We start from the raw sequence: 21,057 nt of genomic DNA on the forward strand, positions 1-21,057 counted from the left end.
CCTGCACCCCTTCACTTGTTTTTTCCGTAGAATCCGTTCTTCCAAGAAACTCGGTGTCAATATGGATGTTCCGCCGACCTCAGTGTATATACTTGGTAATGAAACTCGAATGGTGGTACCAAGGTTCCTTTGTCTGGCAAAGTAGTAACACTATTGTTGCTCTTTATCCCCCAGCTCAGTCGTCATGTTATATTTCAGCTCAGGTACCCAGAGGTCACTTTTCAACAACATTAGGACGGAGTGGGGAAACTTTCTAGCAACTAGAACGTTCCATAAACCAAAGGGGTTGTCTCCTGGACCAGAGAACCGGGGGTCAGGGGAGTGTTCATAGTTTAAGTGGCCATGGTCTAAATGTTGAAGGTGAGATCTACGCTACACTCTGGGGTAAACTCTATAAACCTGTCCATCTCTCCCAACTCTAAGAAATTTGGAGTCTCAACTGGGTATGGCTCCAAGGGCATAGGGCAGAGAAACGGATGCTGCTGTCAATCACCCAGTGTCCCCATGAGAGGTTAGGCAATCACCCACTAGCAAGGTCTCCTGGCTGGCCTGATCCAACCCCTCCCTGCACCTAAAATAGCCTTCCCCACTTAAGCTCCCTCTCTACTTTGCATTGGATGTGTGAATTTTGCACGTGAATATGGGTTTTGCCAGGCCGCATCTGATATCCTGAGGGTGGATTTGATCTCTCAGAAGGCAATGGTCATTTTTCCTGCCGGTTCCCAAGGGAAGAGCTGAGTTCTAAATCAGGAAAAGGAAGCAATAATTCACAAAGGCTGCCTTAGGTACCAGTCTATTGCTGGAACTCATCAGCCCACTATATGAGAAGAAGTCCCTGGCCAAGAAAAAAAATGGAATCTGTAATCCTCAAGAATCAGGCCAATTGTTTCAAATGTTTATTTATTTATTTTTGAGAGAGAGCCAGAGAGCACAGGCGGGGAAGGGGCAGAGAGAGAGGGAGAGAGAGTCCCAAGCCTCCACACTCAGCAGGAGCCCGATGTGGGGCTTGATTCCATGACCCTGGGATCTGTGACCTGAGCCGAAATCAAGAGACTGAGCCACCCAGGTGCCCTCAGGTCATTTTTTTGTAAGAAAACTTTTCTAGCTTCATGTGGTTTTCTCCACTTCTCTTTTCATCATCTAGGATTAATTACATTTTCATTAACTGTTCCTACTTTCTCTGCTCTGTGGTAGAGGATATTCAGTTTTGTCCAACTAAGCCTTTATTGAGCACCATTTCTAGGGTGGGAACTGCTTTAAGCACCTGTGATACAAAGGTGAATAAGATACAGCCCTGCCCTTTGAGTATTTCCAATGAGAAAGAAAGACCTAACATATAATTCTGGGATCATGCAGTAGATGATATTGCAGTATGCGGAAGACAAAAAGAAAATTAAAAAAGGAACTGTGGTAAGAGCTTGCTCAGAGGCATGGAGGTAGAAAATGATCACAGTAGTACATAAGAAGCATGAGAATATTTTGCTCCATTCATTAGTCCCCACCACAACCCTGTAATGCAGACGTCTATTAACAACCCCATTCAACGAATGAGTAAACTGAGACTCAGCGAAGATAAGTAAGGGGCTGAAGTCCACGCACCTACTAAGTTGCAGAACCAGGGCTGGGAACCCGGCAGCCACATTCTCACTGGACATCTTACCGCCGGGCCATGCCGGGGCCTCCTGATTGGCCCTACCTGGGTCATGTGCCCACCCCGGAAGCAGACTGCGAGTTAGGTGGTTTCCCACAGAAAAATCGTAGCGTTAAAATCAGAAAAAAACAAAACAACAACAACAACAAAAAAGCAAGCTGGTGGTGGGGCAAGCAAAATCAACAGTTGTCCGCTGCGGAATCGCTTCGGGACTGCAGCTGTTCTCTTCCCTTGAGTTATGTGCTTGGGATGAATTTTCCGCAGATGGTATCTCATTGGTCAGAACCTAAAACGCGTTAAATGACTCTTGATAGAGAACGCCGAGCAGTTTTTCAACAGGATTGCGTATTTACATTGTTTGCCCAGAATGAACTAGTTTTGCCACACTCTTCTCTGTGTGAGATGCTGTTAGGTTTAAACCTAGACAATTCTGATTTTACTAGATCCTGTATTTTTAGTTGCATAGTTTTCCCTTTCTCTTTTTAGAGTGGAAAGTCCAAAGAAGAGAGTATATAAAAGTTGGTTAGCCTCTGAAGCAACGGATGAGCCAGTTGGGGCCCTGGGGGGAGGGGAAGGACAGGTGTGCCCATTCATCCCTGCAGCGTTGGGGACCAAAGGTCTGGGTCTGAAGAGACGAGCAACAGGTCCAGCCGCAGCCTGGGGTTCAAGTTCAAAAGGTGCTTCCAATGTACACCTTTAAAAATTCTTTTCTTTATGGTCACTTCAGTTGTGTTATTGTGGTAAAGTTAGACTTCATGCCAATTAAAAAAAAAAAAAAATGCGTGCAGACACTAATAAAAAACAGCTAGAGGGGGGCGCCTGGCTGGCTCAGTCAGTAGAACGAGCGATACTTGGTCTCGGGGTTGTGAGTTCAAGCCCCATTTTGGACGGAGAGCTTACATACATACATCCTGCAAATAAAAATAAAGTGCTCTCTTTCAAAAAAAAAAAAAAAAAAAAAGCAGCTAGAAAACTTGAGACATTGCGGGGTGGCTCTTTGTGAGCCTATATCTCCATTTTTCTAAATCATGAGGAGGGCAACCCCCAGCTCTCTGCCAGCAGTGCTGCCAGAGGCACGCGTGTGGCGTGTCCTGAAGACACAGATCCACTCTCCACCCCAGGGTCCCCGCGCGCCCTCTCCTCCCAACCGCCCCGCCGCCAGGGCCCAGACCATAGAGGCGAGGATACCTCCAAATTCCTAGAGGGGAAACGCGACTCTCGGGTGGCGGACTTCCTCTCGGGACCACTTCCGGTTCTGCCCTACCCGGCCGAGGGCGACGGGTTGGAGGGCGTGGGCTGGGCCCTGGGGCCGGGCCGGAGCCCTCGAGGGGCCTCCGGGGTGGGCGCCGGTCCCAGCCGGCGGGCCGCGGGCCGCGGGGCGCCCGCTCGGAGGGACCCGCACGCTGCGGAGTCGGGGGGCGGGCAGGGAGGTTGCCTGGAGGGGCCACCCTGGAGCCGGGGCCCCTGTCCCCGAAGTGATGCCTCCGGCTTCACTCCTTGAATCCCCAGCGCTTTGGACTCGTTTCCTTTTTATAAATTTCGGAGGCCACTAGCGTGTAGAAAATAATGGCCGTACCCCCACTTAAGAATGCGTAGTTTAGGGTCCGTTCCCATAGATCTGAGAGGACGGTCTACGTACCCATTTTAAAAACAGCCCAGGGGCATCTGGGTGGCCCAGTGGGTTACAGCCTCTGACTTGATTTTGGCTCAGGTCAAGATCTCACCGCGGGTTGGAGCTTCTCCTCAGGCTCTGCACTGGCAGCTTGGGGCCTGCTTGGGATTCATTCCCTCTCTCTCAAAATAAATATACATATGTATTTTTTGAATGACAAAAAAAACAGTCCAGTAACTAAAACAAAAATATATGCCATAGTATCTATTGTGGCGGGATACAGGAGAGAGGTGTCAGGTCAAACTATGAGGAACTGTGGCCAGGAAAGAATGGAGTAAAGGGGGGAGTGCGCAGAGGTAATTTAGAAGGAGGTCGGGAGGTACCAGGTGTAAGGAGTCCCATTGCCTTGACTGTGGGAGAGGAGGGTGAAGGCTTAGAATAAAGAAAGTCCTCTTACCAAGGGTAAATGGGATGCTCGCCATTGCAAACCAACTGCAGAATACTGGCCTGGCTTCTTGACTGTTCTTGCCACAGGCTCTGACTGCCTACACGTTTCGACTCGATTGTTCAGTTGTTCGGGGTTTTCAAGTGAGGACAACATCTGCTGTCCCCTCTCCTACTGTGTGTGATTGTACAGGAGTAAGGGTTCTTTGGTGAACCGGATTTACCTTCTCTGACACGGTTTTACAAGACTGTGTTAGGGAGTATTTCATACGAAGCTTTTACCATAATGTGTTTACCATAATGAACAAAAATAAGTTTTGGGTTTGAACTATGGTCTCTTAGCACAGCTAATAATAGAACACCAAAGTGTTCTGAGAAGCCCTGCAGTAATGGAACTTGTCTCACTCTGTTTAGCCTGGTGTTTCTCAAGCATTTTGACCACAGAAACGTTTGAGTAACACCCTATTAATATCTCTCCAGTGCGGTTTTTCCCAGAACACATTTTGGGAAATGCTGACAGAGAAGTCATTCACCTGGGCGCAGACACTGTCCCATCTCAAAAGACATGTCAGAAGTCCTTTTTGAAAAGCAACTGACTGGATTTCAGTAAGGATAGTTGTGTTCAGGAAAATGGTCCAAAGTTAACAAAGTACTACAAGCCATGTAACATTTGGAAAAGGAAGTGAACCCTCCTTGCCTTTCCTGCTACGTACGTCATGGACAGTAGATAATGTCTCAATATTATTGAGCAAATGCCCTCAATGTATAATTATAAAACAATGGAAAAAATTACTGGGGGGGGGGGGGACATGAATTGTTCCAAGTGGAAATACTACAGTTAAGGGTTTCTTTTATTTTTGTTACTTTTTTTAATGTTTACTTATTTTTGAGAGACAGAGAGAGACAGCGTGAGCAGGGATGGGGCAGAAGAAGGGAGACACAGAATCTGAAGCAGGTTCCAGGCTCTGAGCTGTCAGCACAGAGCCCGACACGGGGCTCGAACTCACAAACCGAGAGATCAGGACCTGAGCCAGAGCCACCGAGCCACCCAGGCACCCCTACAGTTAAGGGCTTCTTAATGACAAACCTAGGAAATTTGTTCACAGACTCCGAGAAAGATCTACTACATTCTTTTTTTAATGTTTATTTTTGAGAGAGCGGGGAAGGGCAGAGAGGAAGGGAGACAGAGGATCCAAAGCAGCCTCTGCGCTGACAACAGAGAGATGGATGCAGGCTTGAACTCACGAACCACGAGATCATGACCTGAGCCAAAGTCAGACGCTTAACCAATTGAACCCCCCCAGGTGTCCCAGCCAGCAGCTCTTAATGAGGTAGTTTCACATGTCTGACACAAACCTCTGTCCTGGAGAGCTTTGAAGTGACTTCCTAGTATGTTACTAAATTTGCAGCTTCAAGCAAAACCTGCCTAAAGATGAGGTAAGAATACGTCGGAGTGCCCTTGTTCCATTGCGTAGAGCCAGAAACCTGGTTTCATTAGTTTGCCCAGAGGTGAGTAGGCTCCAGAGGACACACTAATGCTAACCAAACTCAAAAGGGATTGATGTATAAACCTAGAATGTGCATTAACTACTTTCTAGTGAAAAACTTAATTTTCAGCCATCTGGATAATTTTATTTGCCAACAAGGTGTTCCTTCATAAAGGAAGATCTGCGTGGGAGACCAGATTCTTACGCCATGGTAGGTCATATTGAACACAGATAGCATGGAATTAACCGAGAGAATGATACCCAAGTTTAATGGCACCAGGTGTTTTCAATTGTACAGATAATACCTGTTGGATTGACTAAATGTTTTCATGAATAAAAGGCACTGTGTCCCACGGTGCTAGAGGCAAGATAAATCATTTTGCCTTTTTGAACATCACTTTCAGAGATGCTCTCCCCACCACATTCTTTCTCAAGCTACAATACAACACGGTGAACTTGGTTTAAGTTTTTCTGTTTCCAGCGTGTAACCAGCTGTGCCTCCCTGCAAGTGCACCCAGGTCACCAAATTTGGATTTGGGGGCTTTCTAGATGGTCTCTTTGTGCTTTCTGTTGATGACCGATTTCATTCTATATATTTGCTCTCTTTCTGAAATTTAAGTATCTATTGGCCCCGTTGTTGGTTTGAAACCTTGGGAGCTTCGCGGGTGAAATCTGAAATTGTTCTCCATACACAGAGGGTGAGTAGAGACCGAAGAAAAGGGTAAACACCCCCAGATTGGTAGGTAGGAGGTTTAATAAGCAAGGCTTGTCACGGGTAGCCGTAAGTCGTAAATCGCACGCACCCACCAGAATCTTAAGAGTTTACGTAGAAGCCTTGACAGGGTCAGTCATGGGTACTGTCCAGATGACCTCAATACACGTTGCTCTCTCCAGGCTATTTCTTGAAAATGGATCCTAGCACGGGAACAGCAGGCAGAGTGGACACGCCAAGGATGGAAGAGGATGAGAAGCCTCCGATTCTCCAGTCCAGCCTGAGGGTCAACTGGTAATCAGTGTCCTCTTGATGACTTCCTCCACCACCCACTTAACCCATCCAAGAACCGAAACATGTATTTTTTTTTTAATTTTTTTTTTCAACGTTTATTTATTTTTGGGACAGAGAGAGACAGAGCATGAATGGGGGAGGGGCAGAGAGAGAGGGAGACACAGAATCGGAAACAGGCTCCAGGCTCTGAGCCATCAGCCCAGAGCCCGACGCGGGGCTCGAACTCACGCACCGCGAGATCGTGACCTGGCTGAAGTCGGACGCTTAACCGACTGCGCCACCCAGGCGCCCCCCGAAACATGTATTAAATTGGTTTTTTTTTAAGTCTATTCATTTATTTTGAGGGGGAGGAGGGGGAGAGAGAGGGAGAGAGAGAATCCCAAGCAGGCTCCATGCTGACAGTGCAGAGCCCGATGCGGGGCTCAAACTCACAAACCATGAGATCATGATCTGAGCCAAAGTCAGATGCTTAACTGACTGAGCCACCCAGGCGTCCCTGAAATCTGTATGAATCTATTTAATGATCTCCTTTCCTCTTTGACACTGTACTTGATGTTAAGACTAATGGCACGTAATTTTCTAATCAAAGAGGACCCGTCCGTCTGTTCCATAGGACACATAGTCAAAATTGCATTTGCCCACTGTTGAGATAGTATAGCTATCATTATTTAGATAGCTCTTAGATATTTTCTCCATGTCTAATTATAAATTCTGGTAGTGACTGACTTCACAAATATATATATATTTTTTACATTTATTTATTTTTGATAGAGATACAGCACAAGTGGGGGAGGGGCAGAGAGAGGAGACACAGAATCCAACACAGGCTCCGGGCTCTGAGCTGTCAGCACAGAGCCTGACATGGGGCTTGAACTCACAGACTGCGAGATCATGACCCGAGCCGAAGTCGGATGCCCAACCGACTGAGCACCCAGGCGCCCCACTTTACATATATTTTATACGTGCTCCCAACAACAGCTGTCATTTATCTACATTGGTACTACTTTATTGTACTTGAAGAGGGGCCCTAAAGAGGAATCTCCAAGAATTTGGAGAGCTAGTTCTTGGAGTTTGAGCTCAGCAGCACCCATCTGGGACGAAGTAATAATGAAAGAACCCGAAACACAGCCAAGAAAATATCACCAGGAAAGCGATCTCGTGTCAGTGCTCTAGAAAATGCTCATACCAGGGGATGCCAACCACCTGTGAGACTTTGAGCAGACTCCAAGAGCTGTGTCACGAAAGGCGGAGCCCAGACATTTATGCGAAAGGACAGATAGGAGGTGCTCATACCACCACAGCTCCTGGTGATTCTGCCAGAGGATGCCAGACCCCTGTGGGGACGTCACCCACCAAGTGCAGAGAGCTGGAATTGTTGTGGAAGCTCTGGGGGAGATTCGGGATAGCGGGTAAGAGGCAGGAGGTGTGAGCACGTGGAGAGTTGGGGAAAGGGGACGCAGAGGGCTGGGACCACCAAGCTAGAGCAAGGTGAACAGTCCCAACAGGGGGAGAAAGAGAGGCTGAAAAGCTCTCTGCCAGGCTGGACTGAGAATGCTGGTCTCTCTGATCTGACTCCCTCAGAACTTGCCCTACAATTTACCGCCTTCAGAAATTAGTCAAGATCTGGCTTTGTCCAGGCTCCTGTCACACAGTTCCTAAACCCTTGGAGTTTTAGGAGTGATAAGAGTGTCTTTTGGATGCTGCAGAGATGGCTGGTAGCTGGAGGCCCTTAGGGCTGATACCCAGAAAGACCAAGGCTTGACCGTAGGGGTGGATGTTTCAGCCCTTTCCCCTGACCTCTAAGGAGGCGAGAGGGCCTGGAGTTAATTACTAACATCCAATGATCTCATCAGTCATGCCTACATAGCAAAACATCCATAGAACCCCTACACGATGGGTTCAGAAGGCTTCAGGGTTGGTGAGCACAGCCAGGTTCCAGGCAGGTGCCTTGCCCTGAGAAAGCTTGGAAGTTCCAAGTGCACCCACCCTCCTGTCCTGGGCCCCGGTGCATCTGCCATTTGACTGTTCCTAAATCGGATCCATTAAAGTCAACCGGTAACAGTAAGCAACGTGCTTGTGTGAGTCCTGTGAGTCGGTCTAGTGAATTATCAGAGCCGGGGCCAGGGGGTGCTACAGATTTATAGCCAGTCACCGTGAGTACTGGTGATCTGGGATTTTGTCTGGCATCTAAAGTGGGGACGGTCTTGTGGGACTGAAGCTTTAAACATGTGGAGTCTGACGCTAACTCCAGGTAATGTCGGAACTGAATGGAATTGTTGGACACCCACTTGGTGTCAGAAACCTGGGGAAATGATTGGTGTCAGGAAACAAAACAAAACAAAACCCTCATTCATGAATGTAGATGCAAAATCTTAAATAAAATATTAGCCAGTAAAATCAGGCATCCAACTAGGGTTTATCCAGGAATGCGAGGGTGACTCGATATTTCAATATTCTAAAAAGTCAATCAAGGTAATTCATCACAGTAGAAAAAAATTCATAACATTGCAGACATACCTCGTTTTATTGTGCTTCAGTTTACTGCAGGGCACAGATACTATGTTTTTTACAAACTGAAGGTTTTTGGCAATCCTGGGTCGAGCAAGCCTATCGGCACCATTTTTCCAACAGCATTTGCTCACTTCATGTCTTTGCGGCACATTGTGTAATAATTCTCACAGTATTTCAAGCTTTATTATTCTGTTCGTTGCAGTGATCCGCGATCACGATTACCACTCGTCACAAACTCAGATGACAGCATGTTGTGGCAAGAAAATCTTTTTTAAAGTAAAGTATTTTTAATTAAGGTATGTACATTGTATTTTCAGACATAATGTTATTGCACATTTAATAGACCACAGTAGAGAGTAAACATAACTTTTACACGCACTAGGAAACCAAAAATTCATTTGACCTGCTTTATTGCAATGTTTGCTTTATCTCAGTGGTCGGGAACCAAGCCTACAAGATCTCCCAGATGTGCATGTCTTTTTTTTTTAATGTTTATTTGTTGGGGCACCTGGGTAGCTCAGTCAGTTAAGCATCTGACTCTTGGTTTCATGTCAGGTTATGATCTTCCAGTTCGTGAGTTCGAACCCCGCGTCGGACTCTGCACTGACAGCTCGGAGCCTGCTTAGGGTTCTCTCTCTCCCTTTCTCTCTCTGCCCCTCCTCCACACTCTCTCTCCCTCCAAATAAATACACTTAAAAAAAGAGAGAGAATTTTTATTTATTTTGAGAGAGAGAGAGAGAGAGAGAGAGAGAGCGAGCACACAAGCCGGGGAGAAGCAGAGGTGGGTCAGCACAGAGCCCAACGTGGGGCTCGATCTCACAAAGTGTGAGGTCATGACGTGAGCCAAAACCAAGAGTTGGACGCTCAACTGACTGAACCACCCAGGAGCCCCAACATGTCTCATGATAGATACATAAAATGATGACATCAGAGAAGGTGATTTGAAAAAGTGACACTGAGGGTCGCCTGGGTTTTTCAGCCAGTTAAGCATCCGACTCTTGATTTTGGCTCAGGTGATCATCTCACAGTTCGTGAGATATAGCACAGAGCCTGCTTAGGATTCCCTTTCTCTCTCTCTCTCTCTCTCTCTCTCTCTCTCTCTCTCTCTTTCTTTCTCTCTGTCCCTCCTCTGCTCTCTCTCTCATGCTCTTTCAAAATAAATAAACATTTTAAAAAGTTTTTTAAGTGAGCTCTTTCCTTCCTCCCTCCCTCTGAGTTCTGTCCCTTCAGTTTGAATGAATTAGTTGAAAACCGTAGTCTCTTGTAGTCCCGGCCTGAGCCATAGGCTATACTACCTGTTGTGTCGCTAGGGCGCCTGATCCTGTGATCATAGGATCCTCTGGCTTTACACTCTGGTCCCCGTCTCTGGTTCAGTGTGTCTTTTGCCGATTCCTCAATCTGCAAGACAGAACAGAAGGAAGCTGGCAAGCAGATACTATTGGATGATTAATTATTGTAGCAGGTACTCCAGTGGGTACCAGAGGGACAAATATGAACCGAGGTCCTGGAGGATTAAGTCACTCATCAAAGGTCCCTCTGCTGATAAATGGCAGGGCAGGGCTGAGATGTGAACCCAGTTAGTCTCGTTCCGCAATTCACACTCTTTTTTTTTTTTTTTAATGTTTATTCATTTTTGAGAGACAGAGAGAGATAGAATGCAAGCAGGGGAGGGGCAGAGAGAGAGGGGAGTCACAGAATCCGAAGCGGGCTCCAGGCTCTGAGCTGACAGCGCAGAGCCCGACGCGGGACTTGAACTCATGAACCGTGAGACCACGACCTGAGCCAAAGTCAGACGCTCACCGACCGAGCCACCCAGGTGCCCCCAGAATTCACACTCTTAATCCTTCTGTGTCCCTAACTCTACATGTACATAAACCAACCAGAACACTAAGCACTGTCAGATAGACGTCAAAGTACAAAGGAAAGTGATTAATTCTGACTGGGCGTGAGTTGGTTCTGGAAGGCTTTTAAAGAAAGAGGTAAAAAAAAAAAAAAAAAAAAAAGAGGGGCGCCTGGGTGGCACAGTCGGTTAGGCGTCCGACTTCAGCCAGGTCACGATCTCGCGGTCCGTGAGTTCGAGCCCCGCATCAGGCTCTGGGCTGATGGCTCAGAGCCTGGAGCCTGTTTCCGATTCTGTGTCTCCCTCTCTCTCTGCCCCTCCCCCGTTCATGCTCTGTCTCTCTCTGTCCCAAAAATGAATAAACGTTGAAAAAAAAATTAAAAAAAAGAAAAAAAAAGAAAGAGGTAACATTTAAGCTAGGACTTAAAAGATGCAGGTTTTGGCAGAAAATGAGAGTGTATTAGTCAAGACAGACTGGACTATGCCGTGCAATCAAAAGTTTAACCCAACCAAGATTTCTTTCTCTTAACCAAATGTTACTTCAAGTGAACAAATAAATATCTAGGGCATTCCCTCAGGGTCACGACTCAGAGATCCAGGCTGCTCCCACCCCTAACTCATGGTCGTGCATTCCAAACACCTGCTTTCCTGATCCCGATGCAGGGAAAGAGACAAAAATGTGGAGAACACACACCTGCCTGTCAACGCTTTCAGCCCGGAAGCCACGCACATCATCACTTCATTGGTTCTAACTGAGAAAGCACATGGGCTGTTCGGTAAGAATCTATTGCCTCGCCACGGAGACGAGAACAGGGGCATTCCAGCCCGAGGAGGGAGCATGTACAAAGGCACGAGAGGATAAAAGTGCACAGTATGCGTAGGGAAGAGTAAATGAATTCAGGACCCAAAAGACCACGAATGTCATTTCCTAAGTGTGGAAGTCTGCTGGGGCTGCCATTACAAAATGCCAGAGAGTGGGTGGCTTACACAACAGATACTTATTTTCTCACAGTTCTGGAGGCTGGCAAGTCCGAGATCAGGGTGCCAGCAGGTGGGTTTCTTCTCAATCCTCTGTCCTTGGCTTGCAGACGGTGGTCCTTCTGCGTAGTGTCCCCTGGTGTCTCTCTCTCTCTCTCTCTCTGTGTCTTGATCTCTTCTTGCAGGGACAGCAGTCAAATTGGATTACACCCCACCCTAATAGCCTCATTTCAACTTCATCATCTCTTTAAAGGTTTAGTCTCTGAACTAAATGTTTGTGATGCCCCCCTGACCATTCATATGTTGAAGCTATAATCCCCAGTATGACTGTATTCAGAGAGGGGACCTTTCAGGAAGTAATTAAGGGTAAATGAGATCATAAGGATGGGGCCTTGATCAAATAGGATTAGTGCTTAAGAGATCTGGAGTGGGTGCCTAGGTGGCTCAGTCGGTTAAGCATCCGACTCTTGATCTCGGCTCAGGTCATGATCTCACAGTTTGTGAGTTCGAGTCCCGTGTCGGGATCTGTGCTGCCAGCTCAGCCTGGGGCCTGCTTTGGATTCTGTGTCTCCCTCTCTCTCCGCCCCTCCCCTGCCTTCACTCTGCCTCTCTCTCAAAAGTAAATAAACATTTAAAAATATTTTTTTAATAAAAAAAAAAAGAGACCTGGGAGTCAGCTCTCCCGCTCTCTCTCTGGGCCTGCACAGAGGGGTCTCCTGAGGACACAGCCAGGAGGCGGCTGCGAAAGAGCCAAGGAGAGATGTGTCAGAATGAAACCCACTTCGCCAGCACCTTGGTCTCCAGCCTCAAGAACTGTGAGACAATAAATCTCTGCTGTTTCAACCACCCAGTCTGTGGGATTTCATTTCAGCAGCCTGAGCAGACGAAGATAACCTGTGAATACGGTCACATTCTGTCATTGTGGTTAGGACTTCAACATGTGAATCTGGGCCAGGGGGACTCAATTCAGCCCACAACAACAGACAAGTGGAAGCTCTCACACAGAGGAGCATCAACGTTTGCCTTGTTTTACATACAGTAACGAAACAGGGGCGGGGCGGGGCGCGCAGAGGTGGGGGCCCGGTGAGCAGGTGCAGGCCGAGGTCAGGACGGAAGCAGTGAGGACACGACAGAATGGAGACTGGAGGATCTGCAGGTGTGGACCTTGCCCTTGGAGACTGGGTCCGACTCGGTGAGGGAAAGAGAACAGGATTCCAGGGTTTCCAGCCTCCCTGCCGAGCAGATGGGGGTATCAGTGTCCCAAATGGGATCCCCAAAAGCAGCAGTCCGTTCGGGCAAAGACAGACCTCGTTTTGTGCAGTGTTGCTGGAACATACACACAGGAGCGTCCAGGAGACAACTGGAAATGCAGCCTCAAGCCTGGGAGGGGGGAGGGCGGGGGGGGGGGGGGGACGTGAGGACGCTTCCCAGGGGGAGGGCGAGGCAAGGCAGAGGGACCGAGGGAGCAAATAACAGCGTTTGTGCGGATACCTGCAGTGAGACCAAAGGTCTCTCCTTGCCGTTAACACAGCCCTCCTCACCCTCCCCATACACCCGGGGCCCCGCCAGCTGGCTCTCCACTGCCACTCACTGCTCCCTCTTTATTCAATTGTTTCAATCCCGCAGTAGCTGCTTTCCTGCGATTCATCCCAACTCTGCGCCACACTGCATGAGCCCTCAGTTCACAAAGTCCTGTACGTGCCTGTCCCTGGTCTTCCCTGCCTGGTCTCAACGTCAGCTGTGTGACCCTGGGCCAGGCATTTAACCTCTCTGAACCGCAGTATTTTCCACCGAGGAAAAAAATGTAATACCTGTCCCCACCTATTTAAAAAGGGTAGTCGTGAAAAGCAAATGAAAAGACTGAACATGAAACAGATACTCTCTAAGGCAATAAAGAAACCGTAGCAGCTGGGGTGGGGGTGACAGTGATGGAAGTTATGGTCACAATATGCCCTTTAGGGACCAGTCAATAAAACTTAGCTAGACGACCTAATCCAGAGAGACATTTAATTGATTGCTTCTTTATGGATCTGACTATGATTGCTACAAATAAACAACATAATCTTTGTCCTCCGGGAGCTGGATGGCAGCATGCAGACAGAGATCAACACAAAGCACAGGATAAAGCGCGCCTGTCCCCACGTGGGTCAGACCCAAGCTGCACAGGATGTCAAGGGGAGCAGACATAGGATGATCCGGGAATGCTTCCTGGAGGAAGTGGACTTTGAAGGGAACCTGTGGTGTGGCCAGGTAGAGAGGGAAGAGGTGCACACCGACCTGACTGCATTGGAGAAAAAGAATCGTGCAGGGGAGCCCTGAATTGGAAGCCAGCCTGCTCCTGACGCTGGGAGGCCCCACCTTCCTGGAGACGAAAAGAGTGTGGGACAGTGTCCTAAGTCAATGCGGTGGGGCTGGGATTCCTAGTTCATTCTGTCGCTAAACCAGTACTTGAAGTCAAATCACCATCCCGCGCAACGGCAGGGATCAGGTGCACGGCCAGTCGAAACCGTTCCAGACACAGTGCCGGCCACTCAGCCAGCCTGCGAGGACGGCTGGGGCCCAGGAGGCATGCAGGGCTCCTCGTGCAAGACTGACTGCACGCTTCATCTGCACGGACACTTCCTTGGCTCACAGATTGCTCTGGAACAGTGGCAGCACTGGGTCACTGGGTCAGCCAGGCACCCGCAGCAGCAGGGGAGCGAAGGGGCGAGCCCAGCAGGGTGTTGGAAGGGCTGGAGGAGGCCGCTTCTCCTGGACACCGGGACCGAGGGGCCATGGGCTGCGGGGGTCGCTCCTTGAAGATGCAGCCAGAGGTCCCTTCTGCCCCAACACACACACACACACACACACACACACACACACCCTGTTAAACTAGCATTCGTTGCTAATGACACAGCTTAAGACTTCCTCTTTTCACTCATAACTTTTCAGAGTATAACTTACTGAAAACACTGTATTTCACTGGATGAACAACCCTCATCTTAGTGGTGCTAAGCACTGGATGGAGGGGTCTCATCCACTTGACCAATTACAAATTTAAACTTCTCTGATAAAGGGGTGCCTGGGTGGCTTAGTCCCTTAAGCATCCAACTCTTGATTTCAGTTCAGGTCATGATCTCCCGGTTCAAGAGTTGGAGCCCTTAATTGGGCTCTGTGCTGACCGTGCGGAGCCTGCTTGGGATTCTCTCTCTCTCTCCCCCCACCCCCTCTCTCAAAATAAATAAGCAAACATTAAAATAAGCTATAAACCTCTCTGATAAAAATATAAGCAGGCTCCTTTATTTCCCTTTGTGTTTAAAAAAAAAAATCTATGAAGAATTTGAAACTCACCTTCAAAAGGGATCAAGAAGAACGATTTTTAAAAACCCAAGAAAAAGAGGCAGATTTCTTGCCAGCAGGGAGGTCCTACTTCGTACAATGGGAGGTTCTGCTGGGGAGAGGGGAACATGTGTGTGCCATGTATATTTTTAGGGAGTTGCTGTGGTCTGACTATCTGTGTCTCCCCAAAATTTATAAGTTGAAACTGTTAAAAACATTTTTTAGTGATTATTTTTGAGAGAGAGAGAGGGAGACACGGAATCCGAAGCAGGCTCCAGGCTCCGAGCTCTCAGCACAGAGCCCGATGCGGGGCTCAAACCCACACACCATGAGATCATGGCCCGAGCCGAAGTCGGACGCTTCACTGCCTGAGCCCCTCAGGTGCCCCTGTAAGTTGAAACTGTTAAAATAAAAACCACATCAAGACCAGCCTTGAAAATTCCCCAAGCAGGAAAAAAAAACAAAAAACAAGAAAAAAAAAAAAAAAAAAAAACCCAGTTTAGTCATACAATAAAGCCTGATTTAGCTTATTTTGCTAGGCTAGCTTGACCTGGGTCATTTCTTGCTTCTGCCTCTGGAAATTATAAGCAACATGTGACCTGTTTCCCCAGGATAATGTGAGGTAAGCACTGCCCATTTCCTTGTCACTTAAGAAACTTCTAGTATTATAACCCATCACTATAAAGAATAAGCAGCCACTGCCTCCACGCTGTCTAAGCTGCTTTATAACAATGCACGCCTGGGCCTCCCTCTCATGCTTCGGTTTGAGGGCTCCCAGTTTGCAAACTGTCTTTTTGGTGCAGGCGCAATAAACTTGTACTAAGTACTACCTCGGTGATTCATTAGTTTTACTCCTGAAAGTCTCCGTCAATGAGATTCCCACCCTGACAACAGAGACCCCAGAGAGCTTCCCGGCCCCTTCCGCCCTGCGAGGACACGGCACGAAGTCTGTGGCTGGGAAGAGGGCTCTCACCAGCCCCGGCCATGCTGACATCTCAGACTCCCAGCCTCCAGAACCGTCAGCAATCAATTTCTGTTGTTTGTAAGCCAGCCACTCTGCGGTATTTTGCGATACCAGCCTGGACGGGCTAAGACTTCCCATTAGGGTACAGAATAATTTTCCTCTGACCTTTTCCCATGTAAGTTCGCTGAAGGGGTTCCCTGAAAAAGAATGAAGTGCAAAACGTAGGACTGACTCCTAAGGTCTCAGAGAGGGGAGCCTGGCCGTCTCCCTGTCTTAAATGAACACTGCACACCAACAAGAGACAGTCCATCTTGATTCTTAAAACCCTCTAGAAAGGGTGTTGCTGGGGCATCTCTGGGCCCCCCTCATCTTCGTGTTCTGTGTGCAGCCCTCCGGAGATATCTTCTTTCATTAGACACATTGAAGACCCCCTATCCCTTCCCCACACTGTCACCCCCAACACACACACACACACACACACACACACACACACACACACACACACACACAGAGTTGACCAGACCACAGTTCCCTGGCTCTCTAGAATCCTGACTTCTCTCCACAACTAATTCCTGAGGCCACAAACAACAAAGAGATCATCCTGGGCCTATCTGACCCCACAACAGGCCTAGCATTTTCCCCCTCTCAGAGTCCAGCTGACTGAAGTATGACATCAAGCATTTCAAAGAATCCAGACCATCCCTACAAGGCATCAAAAAGCAATAGCCTCATTCTTCCATCCACCCATGCTTCTGGCTTCTTCTCACATGAAGTGGCTGTCACTGACCTTAAGATTTGTGGGACCAGAGTGTGCCTGTCCGCCAGAGAGGGCTCCCTGGGGAACACCCGCATCATATCCTTTGTTGTGCAAAGGTGGAATAGGATCCCAAGCCACTGCACTCTCTTCCCTAGTAGGGAGACTCTTGTCCCAGCTACACGGCTGCCAGTCACAGTCCAAATGCCCACGTCCCACATGCCTCGTTAGCTGTGTCCGGCCTCAGAAAGTCCTCGTTTTTGTTACATTCTCAATAACTACCGAGAACTTCTCTCAAGTATTCCAGAACCTCCCTTCAGAAATAGGACTGACTATTGGCCCTCACCACCTGGCTCTGGTCAGCAAGGGACACGCACTAGATCTGCAGCTAAATGCAAGTTCTCCTACTCCGCCAACACCCCAGCTGCCTCAACAACACCTCCCCATCCTTCAAGATCCAGCCCACCCACCGCGCAGTCTTCCAAAGTCCTTTCCTGATATTCCACCCGTGTGACCTTGAGCAAGGATAAAGCGAATGCTGGAACTTACGCACTTCCTCTACCCTGCAGGTGTCTGTCGTGGCACCTGTGATTGGCGTATGTGGCTTCTAGACTAAAAGCTGCTTGCAGATAGGGACCATGCCTCGACTGTCTACTATCCCAGCATCTAACGATGTCTGAAACACAACAGATGCTCAGCACATGTTTATGACATGGATGAATGTATAAATGACACAAGCAATTCTATTTGTTTAGGTTTATTTACTTATTATGAGAGAGAGAGCACACGCGCACGAGCGCACACACTCACGTGAGCGAGCTGAGAAGGGGCAGAGAGAGAATCCCAAGCAGGCTCCGCACGGTCAGCACAGAGCCCGACACGGGGTTCCATCTCACGAACCGTGCGATCATGACCTGAGCCGACATCAAGAGTCAAGACTTGCACACTTCACGGACTGAGCCACCCAGGCGCCCCTGACATAAGCAATTCCGAATCCGCCCGAGCCCTCTGAAGATTCCTACTCCTTGCAGTGCTCAACCAGGCCCAACGATCTCCCTAAGTCTTAAAGAAAAACATTTTAGAGGCCCGAAGGAACGTTTTGTCCGCCTCACCCCCTAGCTGGTCAGAGTTGCCCGGACACAGAGATAGGCTGGAACGGGAGCAGCGCCCTGTGTGTGGGCCACGGAAGGCGGCCCAGCCACGCTCTCATGTCCGCTGTGTGTCATCAGCCAACTCCCCCCGGGGCAAACCTCTTGGATAGTAGACTTTCCACCGCTTCTTAAGCAAGCCCGGACCCCTCCCTGGTGGGGTGCCAGTCACCAGGCCTGGCAACAGAAATCAGAGGTGGCAGCGGTGTGGCCGGTGGGCCTGTCTACCCAAGAGTGGCACTGGGCCTGAGCTGGAGGCCAAGCCGTCGCAGGAGAAAGAAGGGACTTTCTGACCCGTCCCTTTCTCCCAGTCCTCGATAAGCCTGTCACCTCTTAGGTGACAGCGGCAGTGAACACAGGAGGACTCGAGTGTGAAGTCTCTCAGCTCAGGGAGAAGACGACATCCCAACCTTCCTCTCGTTCGCATCGGAATGGTCTTTTGAACTTGATTTTGAGCTTGAATCTGACCGCATCACTCACCTGCTCCAAATTCCTCAGTGGCTTCTTTTGGGGCGAAATCAGACCACCTCTGAAAGGCACAGGAGATCTTTATGACCCGTCCTTGCCTGCCTGTCCCCCCGTACTCACCAGACTGGCGCACGCCTCTGCCCCAGCACACGCGGGCCCCACCACAGCAGAAGCCCCTTCAATCTCAGCCTCAAGGCTCTGCCCTCGGGGTTCCTGCCCCTACTCCTCACACAGATTTGGGAGCTAGGACCCACTGCGGGCTGTGCTTTATGCTTCCACTGGTGTAGCGAGACCAGCTTCACTGTGTCACTGTGTCGCTGAATCACCCCAGTTCTTCAGTCTCGGTCCTTACCCGCCCCTGTCCTTACCTGCAAAATGGGGATAATAATGGAACCTGTCTCGCAGCGTCGGTAAGAGCGCTGAGCCCGGCCAGGGAAGCTCTCCTAGGTGGCTGGGGAAGTGAGCCAGGGAAAGGAAGGACATCAAGACAGGGGGTATTCGCCGGCAGGTTACCCCGTGGATCACCCGAGCTGCTGGGAACCCCTGGGAGAAAAGGTGTAGAAAGAACACTCTGAGCACAGTTTTTCCTGGGCGGGTAGGAAGCTCCTCACCCTCCAACATTCTGCCCAAGCAGGGCTGATGCTTCAGGCCCAGGGGGCGGCTGGGACACCTAAACAGATAATGTCATTACAATACATCCCAGTCATCTAAGACCGCAGGCGTGCCCTCCGCTCCCGGCCACACGCTCCGAGCCTCGCCAGCATCCCCGCGCTCACTTCCCAGAGTTGGGAGCCTGCGCACCTCGCGGGGCCCAGGCCACCGGACCGCGCTCACCTTCTGGAGAAATGCCATCCTCGGCCTGTACTGTTGGCCTTGGTGTCGGATCGTCATCCTGGCCCCCGGGTGGATTCGGAAGCGGAACACCGGCGGCCCGCAGGGGGTGGGTGGGGGAGCCCCCGGCGCAGGCGCCCGCGCGCCCCGCACCCGCCGCGGCGTCCGGGGGGAGGAGGGCGGCCCGGAGCGCGGGCCGGGGGCGGCTGCTGCCGGCGGCGCCCCTCTCCTCGGCCTCGGCTCCCGCCCCGGGAAAGCGGCTGGAATGCGCGCCGGCCAATCAGCGCGCCGCGCCGCGGGCTCATTAGCATGCGCCGCGCCGCGCCGGCGCCCACCTGCCGCCAGGGGGCGGCGTCCGGCCCCCGCGGGACCCCGAGGAGCCTCAGGTGAGACCCGCGCGTCCGGGACCCGCCACCGGGAGGATCTGTCGCAGAGAGTGCGCCTTGGACCGCATCACTGAAACCTGGGGGGGAAGTGATGACAGTATACCCGTGGGTCTTGGATCCCTGGCTAGCCTGCCACTGACCCGCCGTATGGCCCTTAGCGAGGTGCTTCAACTGCCTGAGCGTCAGTTTCCTCATCTAACGGGAGAAAAGCGACTGGGTGGTGAGAACTGACACCTGTCTGTCAAGTGCTGTGGGGACGGAATGAGTAGCGAAGTTAACTGGCAGCGGAATATGGTTGGCGGAGAAGTGTGATGCCCACCTGCCAGGTGGGCTGGCTGTGAACGCTGGATTTCCCCAAGCTTTAGAATCTCAAGCGAGTTATGGAAACTTTCTGGACTTCATTTTCCCCTTCTGATCAGCAAGGACAGTGCACCCTCCTCCTCGGTTTTTTTTTGGGGGGGAGGGGGGTGGGGGGGTGGGGAGCAGTTTGGTTTTAAGTTTACCGAACTAATGCATGTAAAAGCTCTTAGAACAGTGACTGACACATGGTGAATATCAGGTAAAACCATAGTTTCTCTCGTGTCTCTTGAAACACTTTCTTAAAAATTATCAGGCCTAGTGTCTCCCTTATGTATATAGTCAGGGATATATATATCATCTCAGAATAATGTGAGAACTCTTGTAGTAGCAAATGGAAGTAAAAAGTATATATAGACTCTGGAACCAGATTACTTGGGGTCAAATCTCAACTCTGATATTTACTAACTAGCTGTGTGTCTTTGGGCAAGTTACTTGACCCCTCTGTGTTTCAGTTGCTGTAAAATGGGGATGGTGCAATGACTGCCTCCCTCACAGGATTGTTAAGGGGAGATAACAAAGTAAACAAATGAATCGATGTCAGGTGTTACTACTATTAACATTATGTCATTAAAGATAGTGTAATAGAAAACACAAAACTTGAAAATAGGCTCGAGTTTGGCAGTTACTCCCTTCCTCTTGCTCTCAATTTCTTCATCTATGAAGGGAGGGGTCTAGAACTAACCAAACTCTGACAGGATGACACCTTCCAGGTCTAAGACTCGGGATTCTTAGGACCAAGGACATGCCCGTGTTTCATTTCTAGAGCTAGGCAGCCGGAGTGTGGCAGATGAATCTGGTGTCGGAAGCCGGGAGGAGGGCATTAGCCAGAAGGCACTCGGCAAACACCTCTTCAGATAATCTGCTTCTCATCCTGGCGGAAGAACCAAGTTCCTCCCAAGCTGCTCACATATCTGAGCTCTGACTTAGAGCGCTGGAAAACAAACGCTTTCAGAGACCAAATTCTGAAGTCTGGTTGACTCACAGGGACACGACTTGACAAAAAGCCACGAGCTACGGCTCCCAGGCCCAGCGAGGCCACTGCACTGGTGGGACTGCACCGGCAAACGGCAGGGAAAGCACTCATTTCATCCAGGTTTTCCAGTTTATTGGAATGGGTTAAGCGAAGTGATTTCAGAATCATTTTCAATATGTGTATGTCTGTGATGGTTTCTCCTGTCGATTTGGGCTCCTTTTTTTTCTTGATCGGTTTATATCACGATTTGTCTATTATAGTGAGATTGTGTGTGTGTGTGTGTGTGTGTGTGTGTGTGTGTGTGTGTGTGTTTACTTGACAACCAG

The 21,057-nt window shown here is 49.5% G+C and overlaps 2 long non-coding RNA genes across 2 annotated transcripts; one reads left to right on the forward strand and one right to left on the reverse strand.

Moving 5' to 3' along the window:
• The first annotated feature begins 4,675 nt into the window (after positions 1 to 4,675).
• LOC123603961 lies at positions 4,676 to 6,259 on the forward strand. Its single transcript, XR_006715142.1, has 3 exons — positions 4,676 to 5,405; positions 5,814 to 5,892; positions 6,089 to 6,259. It is a non-coding gene; the product is annotated as an uncharacterized LOC123603961 (long non-coding RNA).
• Positions 6,260 to 17,306: 11,047 nt separating this feature from the next.
• Positions 17,307 to 18,293, reverse strand: LOC123603962. Its single transcript, XR_006715143.1, has 2 exons — positions 18,194 to 18,293; positions 17,307 to 17,627 (listed from the first exon to the last, which is right to left on the reverse strand). It is a non-coding gene; the product is annotated as an uncharacterized LOC123603962 (long non-coding RNA).
• Between the last annotated feature and the right edge of the window lie 2,764 nt (positions 18,294 to 21,057).

Source organism: Leopardus geoffroyi, chromosome E1, assembly GCF_018350155.1.
Source record: "Leopardus geoffroyi isolate Oge1 chromosome E1, O.geoffroyi_Oge1_pat1.0, whole genome shotgun sequence".
Lineage (NCBI taxonomy): Eukaryota > Metazoa > Chordata > Mammalia > Carnivora > Felidae > Leopardus > Leopardus geoffroyi.